Source organism: Lissotriton vulgaris, chromosome 11 (assembly GCF_964263255.1).
Source record: "Lissotriton vulgaris chromosome 11, aLisVul1.2, whole genome shotgun sequence".
Classification (NCBI taxonomy): domain Eukaryota; kingdom Metazoa; phylum Chordata; class Amphibia; order Caudata; family Salamandridae; genus Lissotriton; species Lissotriton vulgaris.
This window is the reverse complement of record NC_141699.1, coordinates 917,371,950-917,398,699: the sequence shown is the minus strand read 5'-3', so window position 1 is coordinate 917,398,699 and position 26,750 is coordinate 917,371,950. Positions and strand designations below refer to the sequence as shown.

The 26,750-nt window shown below is 41.3% G+C and overlaps 1 long non-coding RNA gene across 1 annotated transcript in view; it reads left to right on the top strand.

Moving 5' to 3' along the window:
• Window positions 1-3,206: 3,206 nt before the first annotated feature.
• Window positions 3,207-26,750, top strand: part of LOC147683686 (uncharacterized) — a 143,857-nt gene continuing 120,313 nt past the window's right edge. Inside the window, exon 1 of the long non-coding RNA XR_015301056.1 lies at window positions 3,207-3,274. This is a non-coding gene — a long non-coding RNA (uncharacterized LOC147683686). The remainder of the gene's footprint in view (window positions 3,275-26,750) is intronic.

Here is a 26,750-nt window from a genome sequence, read left to right as displayed (position 1 = left end):
GCATAATGCATGCTTCAGCCCCTGGTAGGCCTCTGGGGTACCTATGTCCTTGGTACCTAACGTATCATATACTAGGGACTCATAAGGGTACACCAGTAACCAAACTGGAGTGTACCTAAAGTACTAGAAATCAATTTAGAGAGGAAGCAGCTAGGCTGGGGTCTTGGACAGCAGGGCCCCAGCCAGACTAAAGTCGAAAAACAGCATAGATGATATCAGAAAAAAATAGAGATATCAGCAAAAAGTGGAGGTAACCATAGGAAGCAGATCCTACTCTCCTACAGTCTGGAAGGAGGATCACAAGGTTATGCAGGTGGTTGATAATCTAGCCTATGGCTTCCAACATCAGGATGCCTGTCTGTTGTGTCCTGAGGCCTGGATGTGGAAAAGAAGTTGTGGGAGTTGGAGTGTGAGCTCTGGCTGTTGTGGTACAAGGACTGTCTGATGGCATAAACGGTTGGCTGGTGGATGGCAAAGTCAGGTTGGGTGCTATAGTTTGATTGGAGGTAACAAGGTTTTGTTGGTGGAAGAGGATGCCTAAATCCTGGTTGGTGAGGTCTGGCAGTGTGATGCAGGGTCTGGTTGCTTAGGCACGATAGTTGAATGGAAGGAATGGATAACGGGGCATTTCCTAGTTAGTTTGTGCCAAGGTTAGGTTAATGGGTGTTAAGAACTAGGGAGTGGATAGTGAGGTCTGCTAACATACTCTCAGATGCATACAATACCCAACTGATACTCTCCCTGTTAGACAAGATCGCTACTACAAAAAAACAACTATGCCATATTCATGAAGTAGTAACCCCATGGATTAAAAACAACTGCCTCAAACTAAACACCGAAAACCTGAAATAGTGACTTTTGAAAAAAAACTCCACCTGTTGACCAACTAACCTTGAACCTTCACCCACCCCCTCCACCACGCAAAAACCCTTGGACTCATCCTGGACAAAAAACTCAACATGACAGCCAAAGTAATCGCAGTGCCTGTCAACTGCTTCCACATCCTTAAATGCTACCAAACACCAGAAAAACATTTACACAGGCCTTGATCACTAACAGACTCGATTATTGCCATACACTCTAACCAGCGTTCACTAAGAAGATACTGTCCCAGCTCTAGACCATTCAAAATGCCACAGCAAGACTCTTGTTCACCCTACCTCATTACACCCACATCACCCAGCACTTCAGAAAAATGCACTGGCTCCCAATCCACAAATGTACCTAATTCAAACTATACACACACACACACACATATATATATATATATATATATATATATATATATATATATATATATATATATATATACACACACACACCAGATCACCTCCGACACAAGAAAGAACATAGAGACAGACACGCTCCCATCCAGCCATTACAGAGTTCAAAGCCAATTCATTTCAGTTCATGTTGAATTTTTTTCTTCAATGCCGAAATTAAACCAAAGCATTTTGGCATCTTCCACGCCTTGTTCGCAGGTGGGTCAGTTCTGTTACCAGCAGAATTTTTAAAGTGAATTATCAGTGACGTAGAAAATGGACAATACATACACCTACCATCAAGAAGGCTGTGAAGTTGGCCATCTTGTCACATATACGAATACACTCTGGTTATATGTTTATATAGCAATATACATAGATATTGCAAATCACAATGGTCTGAGAATGTTCTACATACTAGTCACCATGTAGAAGTTTCTCATGTCTACATATTTTGCCTGCGGATTCCAGTTTAAGGTTTGGCAATAGCATAGCATGCCCATGCATTAGCCTATGTGAATGGGACCAACTGTGCGACCTTTACATGTTCATGTAATTGTAGGAGTATTGACGCAAACCAGAATTTGTAAATTGAGCTTTGCTATGTTGTTTTTAATGTCATTGAGATGCATAGCAGCCAGTAATTATATCTTTTTGTTCATGGTCTGTCTTTTATGGTCATTCGTCTCTGTGTTTGTTTTTGAAAATTAGTTTGAACCAAGATTATCACAATGATGTCCAAAGATAAACACCTTTCTTTTTTGTTGCTTTCAGTCAAAAGGTTTGATCATAAAACTTCACAATAAAATAGCAGATCATATAAACTAGGTGTCCATTAAAACAAATCAATACGTGACAAATTGTCACTTTTTCGAGCAAATAAAATATCTTTAACACACATATTAGGCTTCAATCATTGCTTAGAAAGGTGTCTTTTCTGTTGACATTTAACAGTAACAGAGCTTCATTTATTTTACATTATATTAGTAAGGAATACAATTTTTGCAAATCAACTAGAGTTGTTATCTAGTATTACTTTGGCTTGTTTTCTTGTGATGACCTGAATAATTTATTATGTAAACATCTTAAGCTATGTATTAATCAATTTGCATCGCAACACCTCATTTATAAACTTCTAAACGTAGTTTCATCGTAAATAAAGTTACTGCAACATCAAATGGAACATATTCTTGTAATCTAGATTGTCTGCTCGGTTGTTCTCTGCTGTGTGCACATAATGGCTTAGATCGCCATATAAAAGCATATACTGTTTGCTGTATTTTTACCTATACCAATGAATGCTAAAATGTTGATATGGAATACCACCCATCGTTGTTCTTCAACTCATTTTTTAACCTCAAACAGTATCAAGTGAGGACGATCCCGAAATGGTCATCGATATCCTGCTTCAAATTTCCTCACTCAATGCTATCATAGTGAAAAGATGTCCATCATGTGTAAGTGGTATCTTCTCTCAAGATTTCTTAGTGAGTCAAGCATCACTTAAATGACTAGCCAGTGATACTGCAACACATTCCCCTTGAACCGACCTATTCTGCCCGCAATAACAATAAAGTGCGGGATGGCATAAATAATAAATTGCATCAAAATATCGCCCTCTTATAATTCTGCTGCTCAAGAATGAACTCATTTCATGAACATAATTCAATGACCTAAAGCAAAAGACACTCCTCCATTTGGAAATGTATATTTTCTTTTTTTACTAAATATGTGTTTTTTTTAGTTATTTGCCGGCCTTTCCCCTAGGTCTTCTATGAAAAGTGTAAATGAGAGAATACTTGCTTAGCTGAATTGTTTATTTCATGGTATTTAATTTAAAAATACAATTATGTTCTACACTTAGTTTCACTGCGTAGGAGGAAGTGAAGCACGGTGGAATGTGACCAAACCGGATGCAGTAAAGAATTATCTTTTCTAGCACTGCTCTGGTGCTAGGAACGTGAATCCTCCAGGTGAACTTCAGTCATCAGATCGGACAAGAAAACCTTACAGTAAGTGTCATTTCCTTTCTTCACTCTTTCTATTTAATGTACAGTAATGTGGATAGTATGAAAAAAATACAGTTTATTCTAAAAGAAAGTCTATCTTCTGTAGGAATCCCATTCCTTTTAGGGCTGCTGTGGCACAGAGGCTTCTTTCTTTGTAGAAAGAGTATCTGGGTCTCTTTTGGGAGTGGTGTTACAGTTCACATTGCAATATGAAGCTCCTAAAACTCTTTACCTCGTATTCAAGCTAATTTTGTCTAAAAATATGCTGAGTGGATACACAAACCAATCTCGGGGTTTTGAAGGAAGTTCTAGAACTGATTGTAAGGAACTAGAAACAGCGAGTAAGATTTATCAACACTTTGCAAAGGGTGCAAAGCCACAAAAAGTGGCGCACACCCAGGCAAAGTGTTACTTTACAGCACAAAATTGTTTTTGAACTGGAAAGTGGACTTTAAAATCTCACAAATAGGACTTTGCATTGCGTTGAGAAACTTTGCATTAAGGGGGTCATCCCATGGGTAGTATTCCAATGCTACCACCCATGATTTTTGACAGAAAGCCCTGCCTACTAAATATGGTACAAACAATTTTGCACAAATACATACCACCTCTTTGAGGGAGGTGCTAACAAGGAGAAATGTTTTAATTTCTTCATAACAGTTAAACATGAATGCTGCTCTCTACAGCACACATACATTGTGAAAAAAAGTTTTAAAGTGTGTCTTGGAATACAATTTTGTTATGGAAGGGTACCTTTCCACAATAACAAAACCTATATTGGACACCATACACCCATATATGCAGTATGATTTAAAGGTGTATGTATGGCGGTAAACAGCATGTCTGTGAGCCAGTGTTTAGGATAAGAGCAGCAGCACCATATCTCTCTCCCTGTTATGCAATGGTGATTTTTTTTGTAATTGCACCTAAACTTCTTTTTGAGCATTCAAGGAGTTCTAAACCACTTTAAACAGACACCTAAACACCCACATGAAAATAGTGAAACTTTTTTTCTGTAGTTTACTAAAACTGTTTACCATGCGGTAAATGTCTGATGCTCGTTTTTCTGTATTTACAGCTAATTTTTATTGTTACAGTATATTTGAGATCGATAGTAGTACCCAAAAGTTGTAAAAAAACGAGGGCGCAATCTCAGACTTTTCCATTGTGTTACGTATTTGTTTTTAATTACTAGGCCTTTAACTTGGTTGTACTGATAGTCAATACACCTTATAGAGTAGTGGAGAACAATAAGTTGTTACAAAAAATATACTTGCATTGACGTTAGGCTTTGCACCTTTTGATTTTAGGTGTAGTTTAAAATATTGATGTGCTTCCATTTGATCAGGCATCCATGTTTTACTTCTGAACTGTCTGAATGATTATCAGTTCGAAAAGGGCTTCATCTACTTTGTATGTAACCCCTACAGAGGCAGGTTCAGATTTTCATGCACATATATTGATAATGTACTATTAATCTTGCAAGCAGATGTAAAATCAGCTGCCATTTTCTGAGGTTTATAGCATCCATGTTCAATAGTGCTTTATTTTTCCTGAGTCTTAACATCAATATGAAAAACGGACAACCCACAACCAGTGTGTGCCGTAAACCTATTGACAAAAATAACTTGTTATCCTCCTAAAGCTTTTACCTTAAGGCACTAAGACCTAACCTCCCTTGTGGGCAATTTCTTAATCCCCACAGAACCTGCTCATCAATACATAACTTCGATTCAGAGGTGGAAAATGTAAGTGCATTATTTAGGAACTGTGATTACCCCAACAGGGTGGTAAGACAAGTACTCAGAGGAGGGAGAAATAATAATCACAATACACTTTTAGACACCAACACAAAACAGAAAGAAGAGAAACGTATGCACGTCACAATATTTTGTACAGCATCCAACACATCAAAAAAAATCTTAAACAAAAATTAACAAACGTTAAACTGAAATGAATTATCTCTACCAAAACTGTTGTTTTTTTCCTAAAACGTGACAACATTAGGAATGTTTAGGTACTTACAAGACCATCAGAATACAGACACTTCAGTGGAATCTACTTGTGGGAGATGCCCCCACTGATGGGCCATTTTGCATGTGGTTCATGCAGTGTCTGCCACCTCAGTAGAACTACCAAATCTATTGACGTGGGATTGGAATATCCTTGGATTTTGAACACGCAACATGTAATTCAGAATTTCTAATATACATGATCACGTGCCCATGAAATCTTTTTTCATGGGAATGACCACTAGGAAGGTCAAAATAAGCATAATTGAGCACAAGAGCAATGTCAGGTGCAAAAAACACTGACAAAACTGACATCCCATTTCTTGAAACAAAATCATACAATTTCAGATTGGTTGTGCTGGATAAACCAGTTATACCTACTACCCAGAAAGACATTGAGAACTTTCTATTGCAGTCTGAACAGCAGCAGATATATAGACTATACAGTCATTAATTATAGGGACTCAATAATGATAACCCCCACTTAAACAATATCTTAAACAATATCTAACTATATTCTGAATGATTACCTGCCTGCCAAGTACAATCTAGGCAATTGTGTATTGACTCAGTCTCCATTTTCTCCACTTACAAATTGAACAACTGGACAACAGAGGTTCATATAACTCAGGAAATCATTACATTCCACATACTACAATAAGAGTTGTTACTTTTCTCCCAATCTCCAGAGAGATTAATATATCTAAACATATTTTATCTATCTGACAGTGTAATGTCATATCAAGTCTTATGAACACATCTCCTGATACCTCACAAGGGTTTGATAATGGGAGAAGTACTGTGCCAAAAATCATTTTATGCTGTGCTATCCTTTGTTATTATAACATTTTGTTTTTAAGAGCTAGGTAGTCAGTTCCAAAAAATGATATGGTTAATGTTATCGAGGTCATACCCTTATGAATTAGATCTTGGCTTTTTGAATACTTTTATGCTCAGCTGTGGGAGGAGGGGACCGATATAGTTAAAGTCTAGTCTCTGAATGCAGGACAACACTGAAAGATGGAGCAATGTTATGACCCCCGCCATCCTCTATGCCTAACTTCTGGATTTGAAAAATAAGTAATAAGCAAAATGTGGCTATATCACAAAAACCTATATACTCCAAAACAATACCACTCACTAGCCAGAAACAACTAGACTCACCATCACCTACTCTGCGCAGACACAGCAAGAACCAACAATATCCCCTAAAACTGAAAGAGATAAGAAAATTACCCATAAGACAACAAAATGAACATTGTGCACAAATCCCAAAATAATTTAACTCTCAAAACATAAACTAAATATGCTGCTACTATGACACCACTTACAAAAAATGCATTTTTACATGAGAACAATACTCATTTGGAGTAATCACAACAAAAATATTTTTCTTCCCAGATTCATGAAACTACGCAAACTGCAGATCAACCACTTCCAAAACCACAAATAAGAATCAAAAGCTTTGCTCTAGAACAAAAAGGAGAAATAAAACATTACAATCACATATGCACATCATGCACCTGTCCCCACACAATCCACCAGCCACGCTGGGAGACTGGTGGCCCTAAAAACCTAAGGCTAATCTCCCCCCAAGGGGGGAAGAAACAGCCAAAATAACCAACCACTAAAAGATTAGCAACACTTGCCCAAGGGGCCCCTCTCCAATCACAGAAATATATTTTGACTAAATCCCTGTTGTCTAGTGGCTTCTGTTCCCCTTGGGGCAGATGGGCCAAAACATGAAAGGTTGAGCTGCCCCCAAGGGGGGGCAGAAACAGCCAAAATATTCACCTCTGTAGAAGGAGCAAACCTTGCCCAAGGGGCCACTCCCTAACAGCATAATATAAAAAAACCCTGGTGTCTAGTGGCTTCTGCCTCCTTTGGGGACAGAAAGGCCTAAAAATATATGACCAATATGCCCTCAAAAGGGGCATAAATGGCCACAATAATCACCACATAAAGTGGTGCAACCCTTGCCCAAGTGGTCGCTCAGCAACAGCATTAAAAAAATCCCTGGTGCATAATGGCTTCTGCCCCACTTGGGGGCAGATGGTCCTCAAAAAACATAAGGCTGATGTGCCCCCAAGAGGCAGGAACAGACAAAATAATTAACCCATAAAGGGAAGCAACCCTTGCCCAAGGGGCTGCTCCCCAAAAATTATATTTAAAAATCCCTGGTGTCTAGTGGCTTCTGCCCCCGTGGGGACAGATGGGCCTAAAACGTATGGCCAATCTGCCTCCAAAGGGTGCAGAAATGGCCAAAATAATCACCCCCATAAAGGGGTGCAAACCTTGCTCAAGTGACCGCTCCCCAACATAAAAAAAGAAAGCCCCAGTGGCCTAGTGGGGTACTCAAAATTCAAAATAATCAGACAGTCTGCCCCACGGAGGGCAGAAAAGACCAAAATAATTGCTCCCCAAAGGGGAGCGACCCTTGCTTAAGGGGGTGCTCCCCGCAAACATAATGGCCTAGTGGGGCACACAAGATTCAAAATAATGAGCCAATCTGCCCTCCAAGCGGGCAGAAATGATCAAATATTTGCTGATCAAAGGGAGGAGCCCCTTGCCCAAGGGGCCACTTATCCTAAACATGAAACTGATTTTATAAAAAATCCCTGGTGTATAGAGAGCAGTCCTCCTGCACGATCACACCCCATGTGCAATCGTGCATCAGGAATGCTCCAAGGAGACCTCAGAGGAAAGGAAACCCCCTTCCTTTCCTCCGATGCCTCTGTGTTTAAAGCAGGGAGAATCTTACCTTCTCCCTCTGACGCGCTGGAAGCAAATGCATCTAATGATGTGGAAGGGGGTCGGGACATGGGAAGGGCTTCCGCTGCAATCCCTGTTTGCGGCCCATAGATGGACAGCCAATGGGGGGAGCGGCAGTGCTTCCCCCCATGGGTGGGTGCTAGGATGGCCGGGAGGCGTCCAACGCACACACCCGCCGTGATGTCGAACGGCTCCTGGCCATCCGACACACAGAGGAAGTTAAATTTAAAAACTATACCGCCTGGTTGTGTTTCTCAAAAAGTACTGTAGAAAAAAACACAATATAAACCCAGTAGATAATAAGACCTACAACGTTTTTTTTAAAAGATAACATTTATAAAATACTTTTCAATCCACACATTGTTTTTAAAATTATTAAGACAAACAATTATATTTTTTAGAAATAAACACAAACAAATACGCATAGACTTGTCAAAGCTGGTCTGACCCCTTACGGTGGCCCCCTCCAAAACCTACAAAGAAGTGTGAACACTCCGTAGTAAACTGTGTTTAACATTCCTAAGGGACTGGCAGCCACATAATGTTTAACTGAAATAGTGACGTAGCTAGAGCTTTTGCCACCCGAGGCAGTCCCTGAGTTTGTCGGTCAGTGTGTGCAAGTAAGAGCAGGGGAGGGGGTGACAGAGGACAAAGAGGGAGAATAAAATAAAAAATAAAGATACTAAACCCTCTGTGAACCATTAGCAATTAAAAAAGTTTGGTTTGGCAATAACATTTTTGAACAACTGTGAGGAGATGGTTGGGACTTTTTATATTTACAAACATAGGACAAACACAATGAGCAGAGAGGCATATTCAAACAGAAAAATAAAGGACAGACGAAAGAAAAGCTTTATAGAAACCAACGCAAAATGTGTGTTATTGTTTATGCCTATATGTAGCTGAGGGGTGAAGCTTCTAGTCCTTTGCAGACTGCTGCATATCAGTTGATTTGAAAGGTTGGATGGACTGAGGAGAGGTCACCTTCACTTACATGCCTGCATTAGTAAGGACGCTTGTGACTTGTAGGAGAAAGAGAGGGAAGGAAACTTGCAGTGCAATAGGATTTTTGGAATTCCAGGCCTTAAATATGTTAGATGATTTGTAGAGAGGTAACCCTGCAGATTGATTCAGATGCTCCGTCCATCACCACCCCCTTTTGTGCCGCTTTTGGCCGCCATAAGTGTGGCAGGGTATGCTCAGACGTGAGTCCCTTGCTCACTTTGCGACTGGATTCAAGCAAGCCGGGCTAAAGACGGCTGGAATTCCAGAAACCGGTCCTCAGAAGCTTGTTTCCGGTCCAGGGAAGACATGGCTTGGCACTTTGGGCTGGACTGTTCCCATGAGGCACAGGGTCAGACTGATTTGCATATAGCCATGTCTGAACTGGGGTGGCAGAGTGGGCTAAAGAACGGTGATGGATTAAACCCAGATCTTTTGACTGGGTGTGAGTGTTTGATTGATTCAGATGCTCCGTCCGTCACCACCCCCTTTTGTACCGCTTTTGGCCGCCATAAGTGTGGCAGGGTATGCTCAGACATGAGTCCCTTGCTCACTTTGCCACTGGATTCAAGCAGGCCGGGCTGAAGACGGCTGGAATGCCAGAAACCGGTCCTCGGAAACTTGTTTCCGGTCCAGGGAAGACATGGCTTGGCAGTTCGGACTGGACTGTTCCCATGAGGCACAGGGTCAGACTGATTTGCATATAGCCATGTCTGAACTGGGGTGGCAGTGTGGGCTAAAGAACGGTGATGGATTAAACCCAGATCTTTTGACTGGGTGTGAGTGTTTGATTGATTCAGATGCTCCGTCCGTCACCACCCCCTTTTGTACCGCTACTGACGCATCAGGGGCCGGAGGAGGATTGTCGGTCGCACTGTGTGGCAGTGACATATCAAGTGCCGGAGTGGATACGGCTGCTGCACTGTGAGGCACTGACACCAGGGGGCAGAGATGTGGACTGCATGGGGGCAGCAGCATTCATCAGCGCCATGCCTTGTGGCAGCAATGCCATGATGAGGATCTATAGGGCATGGTAGATCCCAGCTACATCTCGCTGATGTGCAGCGGTGGCTGCCATCCTTTTCGCCTCCATCTGCACCATGTCCTCCATGAGCCTCCGCATGTGTGCCATCTCATGGCTGGAATCACTTGAGCCAGTCTGAGCAGACAATTGTTATTCTCTCTGCGTCATAACTCCAGCGATGTCAGTCAGGGCTCGTTGGAGACCATGGAGCAGGCCGTGGGTGTCCGTTAGGGTCTGGATCCGGTCCCTCATGGGACCTAGGCACCCATGGATTTTGTTCAGTTTGGTAGCCATGAGGCTGAACCCTACCCGTACCTGCTCAGCCACCTCTCTCTGGCCCTCCAGCGCACAGCTTTGGAAGGCAATGGTTTGTTCCTGGGGGTCTTGGGAGACTGCCGGGGATGTGGGTGTCTCATGTTGGGTGGTTTGGGTCTCCTTGATGAGGCTGGGCTGCCCTGATCCTAGAGGTGAGTCGCGGATCATGACCATGATGTTTTGGAGGGCTTGGGAGTCGATGCTGGGGTTGTCCTCCTCGTCATGAGAGAAGAGTGGCTGGGACTGCTGTGCAGGGGGTGTTGACGGTACCCCTGCAATATGAAGGGAAGATGGTGTTTTACAATGTGTCCACATGTATGTGGCCACATGGAACATTGTGACAGACAGACAGCATGGCAATATACATTGTGACAGTGTGTAGATCAGGGCCATGTCCCAGGAGTCATTGTGGGTGTGCACTGTGCTCTGCTTGATTGTGCACGTGTGCCATTGTGGACCTCTCCACCCGTCCCCTAAGTACCTGGTAGTCACTCACCCTGTTGCGGTTGTATTGTGTCCTGTTGAGCAGTGTCCGTTCCCCTGACTCTGGCCACAGTCTCTACACTGATGATTGTTGACACCAGCTCTTTTCATGTCATCCAGCTCCAGCTGTGGTGCTTGTCCTCCAGCTCCAGCCTGCATTGCTGCCTTCTGGTTGGCTGCAAGTTTCTTTTTGGTCTTCTGCTTGATGTCAATCCATTATTGGAGCAGGAGAGCCTGCTCCACTAATGGTAGCTACAACCCTGAGACATGGCCCTGGAACTCGGGATGCAGGAGTTGCTACAGCACCACCATGAATCTTGAAGGAGGTTAGATGGAGAATGAGTAATAAAGGGGTCTTCACATGCTTTTCTTCTGGCAGCATTTGTTGTGTTTTCAAATACAGACTGTCATGTAGCCTCTGTATCTTTTGACAAGTAATGTTCTTGTCCAGAACCCTCACTCTAAAATGTATTCCCACATCACTGCCCCTGAGAGCAGTGCTTAATTTGAGCTGGTGGTTGCCAGTGGGGGCTACCAGCATGTGTTTTCCTCATTAAACTTTCACCTAGAGGAAGAGAGAGAGAAAAACACTAAATGCGGAGTGGAAGAGGAAGTGAAAGACAAAAAAAGTGACAATGCTGGAGCGCAGAGATGAGAAAGAACCAGCAAGAGCGAGATGATGAGGCAGGGGATGTTGGTTAGTGAATAAAAGAGGCATGAGGAGGAATCATGACTATGCTGCCTTGGTATTTAGCACACCGAACATTCATAGTGCTGGCTGTGGGACTTTGGGCCCCGGGACTTATTGTTTTACAAATTAAGCACTGTCTGAGAGAGAGCTGAAGAGTGTGAGGGGACATTCCATTGCTCTGCATGCATTAAGACTGCACCTTACACTGCCTCCTATAATCTAATCTGTGCGCATTAAACCAGTCCGAAGGCATAATGCTATAGCTGCCCAATAATGTGGTTCTTTGGTACCCTGCCCTCGTCATTGTGAGCAGTGAATTAATTCCTCCTAGGGAATATAACTGAACAGCAATCAGCTGTGGACAAACCATGACATTCACTCCCTCTTTCCCCGCCCCTCCACCTTCTGCTGCTGTGAAGGGATTACATTGATGTGGGTTCAAGCACCCACTGGGCCGTGCATGCCTCAGAGCTGTACCAGGCTCCCCATTCTAGACCTTGTGCACCACCAAAAGACATCAGGCTAGCCACACGGTGTCAAGGCTGGACAGAGGAGAAACCTTACTTGTCCTCAGCTTCGAATCGGGTGCAAGAGGGTACTTAGTTACCCTTAGAATCGACTACGCCAATCCGTCTTTGAGGTACTTATTTGACAAATTCATTGTCCGGCCAAAATGTTGGGTGATAAGAGGGTTCACTAGTAGGAGGCAGGCGTTCTAGTATTTCTGGGCAAATTTTGAAGGTCTGATTCTTTGCGCTCTCGCACTTGTGGTGCTGCGCACTTCAAGTGAAATTCCTTGCTGAACGGAGCGTATTTTAGTTCACTGCTTGATATTTAGTCAGTCAGGAGACCGGCCGTCACCGTATCTCATCCTGACTTCTGTGGGTATTAAGCGCTGCTCTTCTTTTTTTTTTTTTAAATATCTTTATTGTTCAGCTTGTAAGCAGTTCTTATCACAAGACACTCCAACAGGTGGTGCATTCTTCCAGCAAAAATTGGTCCATCAGATATTGTCTACACAAGCTGTTTTTACTATTGTAGCACTCAACCCAATTCAAATAATCCCCCCACCTCCAACCGAAGCCCCCCTCGGCACTTTGAATAGCATTTCAATAAGTCCAGAACAGTCCAGTGTAAAATGCATCACATTATCCAACAGTCCCTTCTCATTACATATATGGTCCAACACAGCATAGAAGATATTAACATAGGTCTGACTTGCAAGCGCTGCCTTTCTGATGCCACAGAAGTTTCCTGGAGAGGAGAATGTAATTGTTTTTCCTTTGAGGCAAAGTACCATGAGTAGAGGGTAGAGAATTCCCTCTCTGAGAGTAAGTCTGCAGTTATATTTGAAATAGGCTTGCCATAACGTTTGTTTTTGTGATGTAAATTGAGCATTCAAGCAGCCTTTTTATTTAGAAACTGACTTGCAAGCAGCTCGTTAAATCTTTTTGAGTTTGTAATTCTGAGCAGCTATATGTTGATTAACAGCACAAGTTAATTTCTTTTTCCTTGCTCATTCAGTCCTGTGATTCTAACATGAGAGTTTTGAGTTGAATTGAGTTTTGCCATTCTTTGCAGTGCGTAATTTGTTTGAACTGTTTTTCTTTTGAATTTTTTTTTAAATTACATTGATATCCGCTTATTCCATCAGCGCATATGTAGAATGTAAATCGATAGACGGCATTCTGATTAAAAAGACAGTCAGAAAAGAAGTGACAGAATCTATCCTTTACAGGCATTACCAATACGTATGTAGCAATATATATATAATATACTTACCATCCTATGCTTCAACTGCCACCTGGAATAAAGAAAAGAGAGAGTCAGCGTAAATCATATTGACAGTATCATTGTACAGCTACATGTATTTTCAAATAGGAGAGAGGCTGAACTCTGCCGAGGTTCAGGTGCTGAGAAGAATAGCTAGAAGTACCCAGAAGAATTGGCATCGCAGTGGAGTCTCTCTTGGTCCTATTCCCCTTGCCCCCTCTTTGCTGAAAGTGAAAGTAAAAGATTCTGTATTAGTGGAGTTTGGGATTTGGGAAAAAGTCTTCTGTTCCTGTGGTCCATGGTAACTCAGGTGCGTGGTACTTGACAGTTTGAAGTGCCAAACACCACTTCCACCTGGGCAAGATGGCTGAGGTATTAGATATCAAGGCTTTAGCAGCAGTTTCAGAGGGAATTTAGAAACAGCTTAGTGAGACGATGGAAGATGATAAGAATCTGTGGGAGGAGGTTAGAAAGTCCCGTCAGGAAGCCCGCGTTTTCAGGCAACGTTTTGAGGATTTGGTTTCTGGTTCACACCCAATGTTTAAGGAGCATAAACCGCAAAAATGTTCTCCCTCTCTGAGCTGAGTTCACCACACAAGTCATACATGCAATTTCCCGTACCATACCATTAGCCGCCCCAGAGAGGTTCAATGGTGACCCCACAAGGCCCAAATCTTTCTCAACCAATGCTCTTTACACTTTTTATGAAGACCCATTCTTTTTAAAAAGGATCAGTACAAGGTGGCCTTTTTACTGTCTTACCTGAGTGGGGCTGCAGCGGCATGGTCCATGCCTTTGGTAAATTGCAACTTTATCATTTTTAAGAATTCAAAACTGAGTTTCTACGGATATTCGATCGAAGATCCATATCACAGGGAATGAACTTTTTTCTATCTCAAACAAGTAGCGATATTCTATCAAGGTCTCAAGGATGAACTTAAGGATGGTTTAGCTCAGATTCTCAGGGGACCTACTGAAGTTTCAGAGTTAATTGACTTAGTGCTTCAAATCGACCAACAGCAAAATAACTGGAAGAGTGAACATTGTAAAGACGTTTGTTATGTTCCTCCACGTTTTGACAGAGTAAAGCTTGAACTAGTTAAGCCCAGTGAGACAAGTGCTGGAGAACAGCCTATGCAAATTGGATCAGTGTGAGGCCACCCTTACCAAGAAAGAGCAGGAGAAGGGCAGAAGTAGAAAGCTGTGCATGTATTGTGGAAATCCTGGGCATTTAGTCAAGGAGTGCCTGAAGAAGCCCAAGACCAGTGCACGGCCCCTCGCGGCGGGATGCCTGGCTTTCACCTTGCGGATACCCTGCCGGGGTGATCTCACAGGGGAATACCAGGACGGGTTCCCTAAGCAAGAAACCGCTTGGTGATTTGCGCTATATAAGTTCCTGTACATTTACATTTACATTTACATGGGTATAGGATCAGCCCCACCAGTAAGAAGAGTTGGTCTGGTGGGAGCTACCCAATTGGTTGCAAACACTTTACAATCTTCAGCCCCTCATCTAACCATTTCCAGTTCGATTAAGTTTGGAAGCACTGAGGTGAATGAAATCTCTGTCATGGCAGATTCAGGGGCGACTGGGAATTTTTGTGACACTAAGTTTGCTCAGTCTTTAGGCATAGAATTTCTAAAGAAAGACAAGTCAGAATTGGTACGTGCCGTTGATGGTACTAACTTGTCTTCTGGACCAATAATGTTTGATACCGAAGAACTAATAGTAATTGGTCCTGGATCCCATCAAATTTATTTACAATTCAGTCTTACTGATGCCCCTCAATTCCAGTTGATTTTTGGACTTCCATGGTTAACTGAGCACAACATACAAATTGATTGGGTCTAGAGAACTATCGAAATTAATTCAGATTACTGCAAGGAGCATTGTTTTCATGCCAGGATGTCCGGTGATAAGCCAAACCAATCGTCCCTTTTGGCAGAAACTCCATTGGTAATTTGTGCTGTAGAGATTCCAGAAGTTCCCATGGAATATCAAGATTTGAAAGCAGTGTTTGATGAACAGAAGGCTCAGAAGTTACCTCCCCATCAGGAGTATGATTGCAAGATTGAGTTAGAACCTGGAGCTTCATTACCTTGCAGTCAAATTTATGCCCTTTCTGACACTGAGAAAAGCCATCTTAAGGAATATTTAGATCAATATTTGGCCAATGGGTTAATTCAGCCTTCTCAGTCTCCAGTTTCCTCTCCGCTCTTCTTCATTTCGAATAAAGATGGAAAACTTAGAACTTGCATAGATTATCACGCTTTGAATGCAGTAACTAAGAAGAATCGATATCCATTGCCGCTAATTTCTGAACTTTTGGATCAAGTGAAGGAAGCCAAAGTATACACCAAATTGGATTTGAGGGGGGCTTATCATCTTGTTAGAATGGCTGAAGGGGAAGAATGGAAGACAGCATTTTGTACTCGATTTGGTCTGTTTGAATATTGGGTCATGCCCTTTGGTCTGTGTAATGCCCCGTAGCTTTCCAATACTTTGTCAATGATGTCCTACGTGAATTTTTGGATCACTTTGCTGGGTCTATATAGATGACATACTCATTTTTTCAGCCAGTCTAGAAGAACTTGGGCTTCATGTGAGAGCAATATTACAGAAACTACTGGATCACCAACTATTTGTGACATTGAAGAAGTGTATATTTCAAATTGACCATGTGGAATTCTTGGGCTTCGTTTTATCCCCTGAGGGAGTGTCCATGGATGAATCAAAGGTAAAAGCAATCAAGGATTGGCCACCTCTATGTAATGTAAAAGAAATTCAGAGTTTCCTTTTGTTCGCCAATTTTTATAGGTGTTTTATCGTCAACCTTTCAGAATAGGTGGCCACTATTACTCGACTCCTAAAGATGAAAGTGAAGTTTTTGAGGAGTACAGAGACTGAAAAATCATACCAAGATTTAAAAGAACTATTTTCTACTGCCCCCATTTTGCAACATCCAAACCCGGAGGAGTCACTCTTTGTGGAAGCTGAAGCGTCAAATTTAGCTATAGGAGGAATTTTGTCTCCAAGAAACAAGATCACTTGGCAGGTCAATCCAGTAGCCTATGGGTCTCGGAAATTGTCAGCAGCTGAACTAAACTACACCATTGCAGACAAAGAATTGCTTGCAGTGAAGGATGCTTTTCAAGATTGGAGACATTATCTATTAGGTGCCAAGCATGTGGTCACTGTTTTCACTGACCACCGAAATTTGCTATTTCTGAAATCAGCACGATCTCTCACTCCGCAAAAATTGAGATGATCTCTGTTTTTTTCTGATCATCAGTTTGTTCTGACCTATAAGCCTGGTTCAGCAAATCGTAAGGTTGATGCTTTGTCTTGTTTGAACTTTGGAGAACAAGAAGAAGCTAGTAGAGAAGGTCATATCATTCCAGAGGAAAAGATCATTAGAACAATTTTGTATACTGAATTGGAAGACCATATTAAGGGGTCTCTTTCTGATGAAGAAATTATGGTTTGGATGAATGTAGATGCGGTAAGAGAAATAAAAGATGGCAAACCTTACCACAGGAAATCTTTATGTACCTGGAAAGTATTTGCGCAATGAGATTGTTAAGCACTGTCATGATAATATTTTAGCAGGCCACAAGGGAGTGAAGAAGACCTTAGAACTGATAAAAAGAGCATTTTGGTGGCCTGATTAGGAAGCTCAGGTGTGAGCATGTGGCCTCCTGTGAACAGTGTGTTAAGGGAAAAAACAATTGACAGGCTCCACAAGGTTTACTCCAGCCTTTGCCTGTAGCACCATATCCGTGGCATACTGTTTCTATGGATTTCATTGTAGATCTTCCATCTAGTCAGGGATATTCCACTATTGGATTGTGGTAGATCACTTTTCTAAAATGAGTCACTTTATCCCACTAAAATCACTTCCACACTGCACTCAATTGGCCTCATTATTCACACAACACATAGTGAAGTCTCATGCCATTCCGAAGGTGTTGATCTCAGATCGGGATCCCCAATTTATTTCCTGTTTTTGATGAGCCTTCTTGGAAAGATTAGGAGTGGATTCTTGATTGTCTTCCAGCTTCCATCCAGAAACCGATGGACAGACTAAAAGGGTCAATCAAGATTTGGAACAGTATCTATGTCTATACTTGATGGATCAGGAAGGAGATTGGCCAGATTTAATTTGGGCTGCGGAATTTGCGTATAATAACACCGTTCATTCATCCACTGGTTTTTCCCCATTCTTTCTGAATGCAGGCAGGCACCCAAACACAATGGTGGGTAAGGTAGTGAGTGAGGTACCCGCAGTTGAGAAGGTGGTGGGTGAATTGTTAGGCGTTTCTAACAGTAAAGCAACATTTTGGGAAAGCAAAAGACTCTCACAAGAGGCAGGCGGTTAAGAACAGGAGAGAGAATTCATTTTTTGAACCAGGCAATAGGGTTTGGATTTCCACTAAGAACATGAAATTAAAGGGAAATCGGAAATTCCAACCTAGATTTGTGGGACCCTTTGAGGTGGACAAAATGGTGAATCCTGTTAGTGTTAAGGTCATGTTCCCTTCTAATGTTAGAATTCATCCTGTCTTCCATGTTTCGCTAGTCAAAAGAAATCCCATAACTTTGCGAAAAGCTCAATCACCTTCTCCAATTCAGTGTCAGACAGGGGAAGAATTTGAAGTCAAACGCATTTTAGATTCCAAGATTAAGAGAGGTGAGATTTACTATTTGGTAGATTGGAAGTGGTTCGGTCCTGAAGATAGATCTTGGGAACCCTGCTCCAATGTTCACACTCCAAGACTGATTCAAGCTTTCCATAGAATTCACCCACATAAACCCAGGAGAGGAGGAGAGGGGCTTTGATGAGGTTACTGTCAAGGCTGGACAGAGGGGAAATCTTACTTCGGTACCCTTGGAATCGACTACACCATCCCTCTTTTAAGTGCTTATTCGACAAGTTAATTGTGCCCCCAAAATGGTGGGTGATAAGAGGGTTCAGTAGTAGGAGGCAGGTGTTCCAGTGTTTTTGGGCACATTTTGAAGGTCTGATTCTTCGCGTGCTCACACCTGTGGTGCGGCGCACTTCAACTGAAATTCCTTGCTGAATGGAAGACTGCACTTTTGCCAACAAAACTGTCATTTTCTCATTTGCACTGAAACACAATATTTTTGCACTACTCATTTGCACAGAATGGAATGAAATGTATGGTGACTTATGGGTCTAGTTGTGCAGTGCTTTTAAAACAATATCGGAATGCTGTGATGGCCCTATTTTAGATATTTTAATTTGATTAGCTAAATACTGCTCTCCGGTCCACCACGGCTTGCACCTGTGCCGATTGAGTGGAGAGAGTTGGACATTACACTTACTTGCGGAGCAGAGCGTTTTCGGACGCCATCTTGCAGCGGTCAGCGCTCTAGTCATCTAGTCATTGCAACTACATCATGGGGAGGAGTACTTAATCTCCGTGGACGCGCTCTGCTCCAGCCGTGCTGTCAGTTTTGGGTCAGGAATGGCAACTTTGCTCTCTTATACCAGAGGGTACCTCTTTGGTGCACGCCACCGAAGTCTGAAACATCTAGGACCACAGTTAGAGGCTTCCAGAGCACCGGGATCAGACCTGTCCGTATTGTAAATTAAAACTACTTGACCTAAAAGTCAAGTGTCTCACTGACGAGGCTTCTATGAATAATCAGAACAGCTTCAGTTGGGAACAGGGAGGGATTTAATTAACCGTAAGACAATAAAAACACTGCAAAGACTTTTATTTGCATTGTTAAATGCACGGTCACTGATTAAACACAAGCACAAATTTGGCCTTTTTGTTAATTTTAACAACTTAGACCTTATTTTTGTGACAGAAACCTGGGCAGATGAATTCTGAGGCTCAGACCTGGCGATTGCAATTCAACCTGGTTTTGCAATGGCCAGGAAAGATTGTGTTGGCAAGAAGGGAGGGTGGCTAGCGATAATTTATAAAGATTATCTAAAAGCATCTTTTAAATCGATTCCCACAGACTCACATGTAGAGGTGCTCTCTTTTAAGATAGCAGCCAGTCATGTCCTCTCGCCGGGGCCCAGAAACCATTTTCTGCTAACCATGGCCGATCTCTTGGAACATAAAGTAAACTCTCAAACGTCACCATTTTAGGCAATTTAAATTTTCATCTAGACACTGTATCTGACAAAGATTCACAAGCTTTGATGGACCTAGTGACAGGCGCAGGTCTAGAACAGATGGTAATAGGACATGCTCATACCGCGGGCCATCTCCTGGATGCTGTTTTTTCCAATTGTCCTTTGCTTAAATTTAACAGCAACCTGCCACTGCCATGGTCAGACCATTTGGCAGTTATGCTAACCCTCGACCTACCGCCTGTAACATGCTCTAAACAGGGGCAAGCAAGCAGCAGAAAAAGCTACTTGTGGCAGTGCTTTGATAAAAACACCTTCACTGACCAATTAAACCAAAGCAAACCATGTCTTTCTTCAGATTCAGAAATGGCATGTTTACAATACCATAACTGGATTTCAAAAGCAGTTAGTTTAACTATCCCGCAGAGAACTGGTGAAGCTAGCAGGACTGCTCCAACGGAACCGTGGTTTTCCGAAGAATTAAGATCGCTAAGGAGACTCTGCCGCAGCCAGGAAAGGTGCTGGCTCAAACGTTATGATGTTAAGGAAAAAGAAAAAATCAAGTCAAGACTAGCACAATATAAAGAACTGATAAAAAATACCAAGATCAGATATTACTTAGAAAAAAAAGAAGGGGCCAAGAACAATTCTAAGGAATTATTTGCTACAGTTTGAAACTTAGGCATTTACAGGAGACCAGTCAAACCACAGCAGATCAAGCGTTCTGCAACAACTTGGCTTCATATTTTTGTGACAAAGTCTCCGCTATCTACAATACATTTGTGAGCCATTCGGTTAACGCGCCAATTGCCCAGGCCCCACGAACTGTGATGGAAAAGTCATGTCTTGACATGTCCTACTTGGCCCACAATTGCACTCCTCCCGGTCTTTTAAACTTTACATTAATGTCTCATGAACTAACAGACAAGATTCTGGTAGCAACTAGGTCACGATCCCCATTGGACCCTTGTCCTCCGAAAATAGGCCATGTTAGTCAAGACACTCATCTGCCCTCTCACAGAGGTCTTAAATACTGCCATTGAAACTGTAACTTTCCCTCTGCTATGGGAAAGGACATCCATTCTACCTTTCATTAAAAAAGACTAATTTAGACAAAACTGATGTAGGAAACTACTGCCCCATCTCTTGCCTACCCCTACCGGCTAAGATCCTGGAAAAACATATGAATCAGGAATTAGGGTCCTTTATTGAGAATAATCAAGTCCTAGATCCCACTCAGTACGGTTTTAGATGACAACATAGTACTGAACTTGCCTTGCTTACCGCTACCATGGAAATCAGAATGACAGTTGACAAAGGAGGATCGGCATTCTTGATACTGCTTGATCTGTCAGCTGCCTTTGATACGGTAGACCACGGCATTTTAATTGATCGACTTTGTGAGGCAGGAGTTGGTGGCTCGGTCCTCCCACTCCTTAAGTCATTCCTGCATGGTAGGAGCAATTTGGTGAATTGGGTGGCATTAAATCACAATGATTTAAACTCCCATGTGGGGTGCACCAGGGCTCATCCTTGAGCCCCACTCTTTTAAACATTTATGTTGGTCCCATGACTCGTATGATCAAAAATCATGGTTTTGAATTGGTATCATACGCAGATGATACACAGATAATTATATAATTCTCTAGGAAAAAGCAGTTCACTGCACTAAAATGTAAGGATTGCATGAGAAGTGTCATTGAATGGATGGTCAAAAACTGCCTTAAAATAAATTCAAATAAAACTGAGGTATTACTTTTGGAAAGGACACAACATTTTGGTCCGCTGACTTGTGGCCATCAGAATTGGGACCCGTCCCCGCTTCAGCAGCCAAAGCTAAAAACCTTGAAGTTATTATGGGTCCCAACCTCTACTACTCCCTGCACATAAAAATGCTTACCTCATCTATCTATTTCACCTTGAAAATCCTAAGGAAAGTGCTCCCCTTCATTCCAACAAACCTACAGAAAACTGTGTTGTCAGCCTTAGTGCTATCAAAACTCGATTATTGCAATGGGCTTTTGGTAGGAGTAAACAAATCTGTTCTAGCTAAGCTACAGGTACTCCAAAACTCATCTGCAAGACTGCTATTCGGATTAGCCAAACATATATCAGCAAAATATCCTCTTAACACCCTACACTAGCTACCTATGAAAAAGCGCATTATGTTTAAGGACTTGTGTATTGCCTTTAAGGCATTAAAAAATTCGGGTCCTAGTTACCCGAGGAAGCGCTTTACATGGCATACACCCCATCGAACACTTCGATTGACCTCATTGAAGTTAATGGCCGAGCCCACGTTCCATCTTCAGAGATGGGGTGGAAAAAGCTTTTTTAGCATCACTACAAGATGGCAAGATGGTGGAATAAGCTACCATTTGATTTGAGAAATGCCTCTGATCTGCTATCCTTAAGAAAGGGTTTAAAGACATGGCTCTTTACCCTTTAACCTCGCGTAAGGTCCAGGATTATGACAGTCAATGTTCACTATGTGCCGATTCTTCCAGCGCCGTGATGCCTTCGGGTAGATGTGCACTATATAAATATTATAATAATAATAATAATAATAATAATAATAATAATAATAATAATAATAATAATAATAATAATACATGTACTTTCTTCACGCTCGATATTTAGTCAGTCAGGACACAGGACGTCCGTCACTGTATCTCATCCTGACTTCTGTGGTTATTTAGCGCTGCCTTTCTGATGGCACAGAAGTTTCCTATAGAGGAGAATTTAATTGTTATTTCTTTGGAGGAAAAGTACCGTGAGTAGAGGGTAGAGAATTCCCTCTCTGAGAGTAAGTCGGCAGTTATTTTTTGATTAGGTTTGCCATAATGTTTGTTTTTGTGAAGTAATTTGAGCGTGCACACCCACAGCATTCAAGTCGACTCTTTATTTAGTTTTAAAATCTTTATTAAATAAGATAAACATAGTAAAACATCATTACAAAGAATATATAGCATTAAGAATAAAATGTAATAATGTTAAGATAAACTGTTATGCAAATCAATCCCAGAAAGGGATATAGAGACAATATCAAAGGGAAAAAGCTTTAAATGCATTTTGGTTAGTGGGGAAGAGGGGAAGGAACGAGAGAGAGAGAAAGAAAAGGGAGGAAGAGGAGAAGAAGGACAATCAGAAATATTAAAACAGTAAAGATTATGCTTTGCACACTTGTAAGTTAAAAACTAATTATATAACAATGTGAGGAGGAAAAGGAAAGAAAAAAAAGGGAAGAATCAAGGACATGTCTAGAAAGAAAGTTAGTTAAAGGTAACCATAACAAGTCCTTTTTTAGTAATAACGGTAATGTGGTGGCAAATGCACGATTAAGCCTATGATGATGACATAACAAGTTCCACCAGGTGTTATACGAAGTTTATTAAGTATCCTTCCAGTTGGTTATGATGATCTGAAAGGAAATGGCTATAAACAAGTCTATAAATTTACGTACATTACACCCAACATTCTATAAAGGTGAGGAACCACCCAAAAAAATATGAACAATCTCAAAAGGAAAGTCTGTGCTCAAGATGTTGTTTAGTTTTGACCAGGTGCGAGACCAAAGGGATTTACCCAGCGGGCAGTGAAAAAACATGTGAAGTAAATCACTATCCTCGTGTGAGAATGTCCAACATATTTTGTATTCAAGTAGTCCAAATTTATGTAAATTTGATGAAGTGAAAAAGAGTCTATTATAAAACAAGTATAAAGTTTGTGCGGTGCTGGTGGAACGGGAGACGGATTGAATTTTAGAACAGGTGAAGTCCCAAACCTGGAAGGAGAATTCCTGAGCAAATTCCTTCTCCCATATGAGTTCAAGATTAGACTTGGATCTATCGGATGGTGGAAGGGAGAGTAGTTTATAGATGGCAGCAGCTTTGAGAAGAATAGATAAGTCTGGTATAGGAGGGAGGGTCGAGTGAGTAATGGTCAGGGAGCTATTATGAGAAATGATGGAGGCAAGGGCATTTTTAAAAAAAGGGTATTGGGAGGAGTGTGTGTTGGAAATATGGAATGAATCACAAATGTCCGAGAAATCCCTCGGGGAATCATCCTTAAGTAAATGTTAATAGGTAACAATGGCTTTATCAATCCATTCCTTCTAGAAAAGAGCTCTATTATTAATCTTTAAGAATTTATTATACCAGATCGGAGTTTGGGAAAGAAAATCGGCATGGGAGAGGAAGGAACGAAACAGCGAAAGAGCAAGTGCTTTGGAATGTTTAAATATGGGAGTGAGGAAACGCTTGGGGGCTGGGATAAGCGAGTATCAGTGCGGAATGAAAAGGGTGAGATCTGCTCAAGCTCGATTGAGCTCCATGCTGTTAAGGGAGGAGAAGGTGAGTCTGTTAGAAAGGGTCAGATTTGTTTTAAAGTGAAAGCAGCATAAAACCCATTGAGGTTAGGAAAGTTAACACCACCTAAATGTTTTGGTCATTGGAGATAGGCAAGAGAAATCCTAGCTTTGCGGTTGTTCCATGAAAATTTAGTTAGAAGGCGGTTTATAGTTTTAAAGAAAAAAGCGTGAGAGAGATAGGGAACATTGAGAGATAAAAATTAGCAATAGGGAAGAGCATCATTTTAATAGTTGCAAGCCTCCCCCACCAGGATAAGAAGTGAGGGGACCAACTTTCAATGAGTGCAGTGATCTTTTTAAGTATGTCCGAGTGGTTAATGGTTTCTCTTATAGTGCTAGCATAAAGAAGTCCTAGACATTTGATATTACTGGGGTTCCATTCAAAACAAGAATGCTGAAACATATGGGAAAAGCAAAATTTGTTTAAAGGTAAGACTTCAGATTTGTCAATATTTAGTTTGTATCCAGGAACTAAGGAGTATTCTTGTAACAAAGAGAACAGAGAGGGTAAAGAAGTGCAAAGATTGGAAATGTAGAGTAGGATGTTGTCAGCATAAGCAGTGAATTTAATATCAATATTCTGAAATTTGAACCCTGTATAGGATGATGAAAGCCGAATTTTTGCTAGAAAAGGTTCTAAAGCAAGAACGAAGAGAAGAGTGGAAAGGGGACAAACTTGTCTGGTGCCTCTATGAAGAGAGAAATATTTAGATTGAGAACCATTCACCCAAATAGAAGTAGAGGGGGCAGAATATAGTAGTTGAATATATTGAATAAAGGTGGGACTAAAACCATGCCATATCAATGCCCCAAACATTAAGTCCCAGTTTACCCGATCAAACGCTTTTTCAGCATCTAATGTGATGGCTGCGACTGGAGAGTCCATTTTACAGGCAAGGTGGATGATGTTAAGGAAAGTTCTCTAGTTATCAGTAATTGATCTACCTTTTACTAACCCAGATTGATATATATTAATAAGGTGAGGGATAATTTTGTTAATACGAACAGCTAAAATGTTAGCATAAGTTTTACAATCTATATTAATTAATGAGATGGGTCTATAATTTTTGCAAAGTGAGGGGTCCTTATCTTTCTTAGGGATTAAGCATAACATTGCCTGTGTAAACGAGCCCCTGGATTCACCTTTGGCAAGAAAATGATTGATCAGTGAAAGTAAGTGAGGTATTAAATGTTTCTTAAAGTGGAGATAAAAGCGGACAGTGAAGCCATCTGGACCGGGCGTTTTGTCTGTGGGTAGGAGAGAAACAGCATTGATTATTTCCTTTTCCGAGATAGGGGTGTCTAGGAATGAAAGATCTGTAGAATTATCAGGAGATTTAGGAATAGTTTGAAAGAAGGAGTATATTTGTGCAGAAGAAGGACTGGACTCAGGAGTGTATAAAGATGAGTAATATTGGACAAAGCAGTCATGAATTTTGTCATCAGTGGTTTGACAAACTCCATGGGTATCAGAAATAGCTATGATTTTGGATTTTTGCTTTTCAATTTTGAGATAACTTGCAAGGGATTTCCCTGCTTTGTTCTGCCCACCATACATTTTAGCGTTAAATTAAATGAGATTGTTACAAGCGAAATCCCAAGAGTGCTTATTATATTTCATTTTTGCTTTGATAAGGGAAGATAGCTTATCAGTGGAGTTTGTGGTAAAATATTGATGCTCAAGATCCTTAATGTGTTTAAGGATGAGAGAGAAGTGTGGGAGAGCATTTTTCTTCTTTCGAGATACAAATTCAATAATGAAGCCTCTGGCGGCAGCCTTGAAGATGTCCCAAATAAAGTGGAATTGAGAAGTGGAGTGAAGAATATTATGAAAATATTCCTCCATGAAAGGCGTGAATTGCTCAACAAACTGAGAATCTAAGAGGAGAGAGTTGTTCAAGGGCATCAGCAAGAGGGTGGGGAAGGTAATCCATGTCCAAATTAACAGGAGCATGGTCTGAGATGAGAATAGAGCCCATTTCTGAATTTGTCATGAACTGTAAGGCATGTTGAGTGAGGAAAATATAATCAATACGGGAGTGGGATGTATGAACAGGGGAAAAGAAAGAAAATTCCAGTGTCAGGATGAGAAATTCTCCAAGTGTCTATTAAACCTCTGTGAGAGATAGCTTTATAAAACGTTTTCTGTATCTTGTTAGGAACATATCTGGTTTGTGATTCCTGATCCAGAAAGGGATCCATAAGTTGGTTACAATCACCTCCCACAATTAAATCATCAGTCACATGTGACGGGAGAAGTGTGGAAAATGTGTTCCAAAAGGTTAAGTCAATACCATTTGGGCCATAAACATTACAAAAGGAAAGTTGTGTGTTATTAGCAGTAGTATTTAAAAACAACCTTCTACCATTTTTATCTTGAAACTCATTTTGTAACTGAACACTTAACGACTTATGAAACAGAATAACAACGCCATTTTTGTTCTACACTGCCGGGGAGCAAAAAACTTCTCCAACCCATTGTTTGTGCAGTGAAGACAGATCTTGCAATTTAAGGTGCTTTTCTTGTAACAAAGCAACTTGACATTTCAGCCTGGCCAAATGAGATAAGCACGTTGCTTTTTAACAGGATTGCGAATACCTTTAACATTCCATGAGACAATGCGAAGACCACTCATCCATGGAATGTGAGTGAGAGTAGGCATGAAAGAAAGGAGAGTTGAAAAGCGGGAAGGAGTGGAGAATATAGGAGTAAAAAGGGAATAGAAGAAATGAAGATAACAAAGGACAGTGAAAAAAGTAGAAAGTGTACCATATGGCCACCTTAGGGACAGGTTAGGGGAAATAAAAAGAGAAGGAATAGGAGGATAAAAGAAGAAAAGGGGAAGAGAAGGAAGAGCATTAAAGGAAAGTAGAACAGTCGTGTAGAAAGAGATAGAAAAGAGAAGATGACAGAAAGCCAAATGG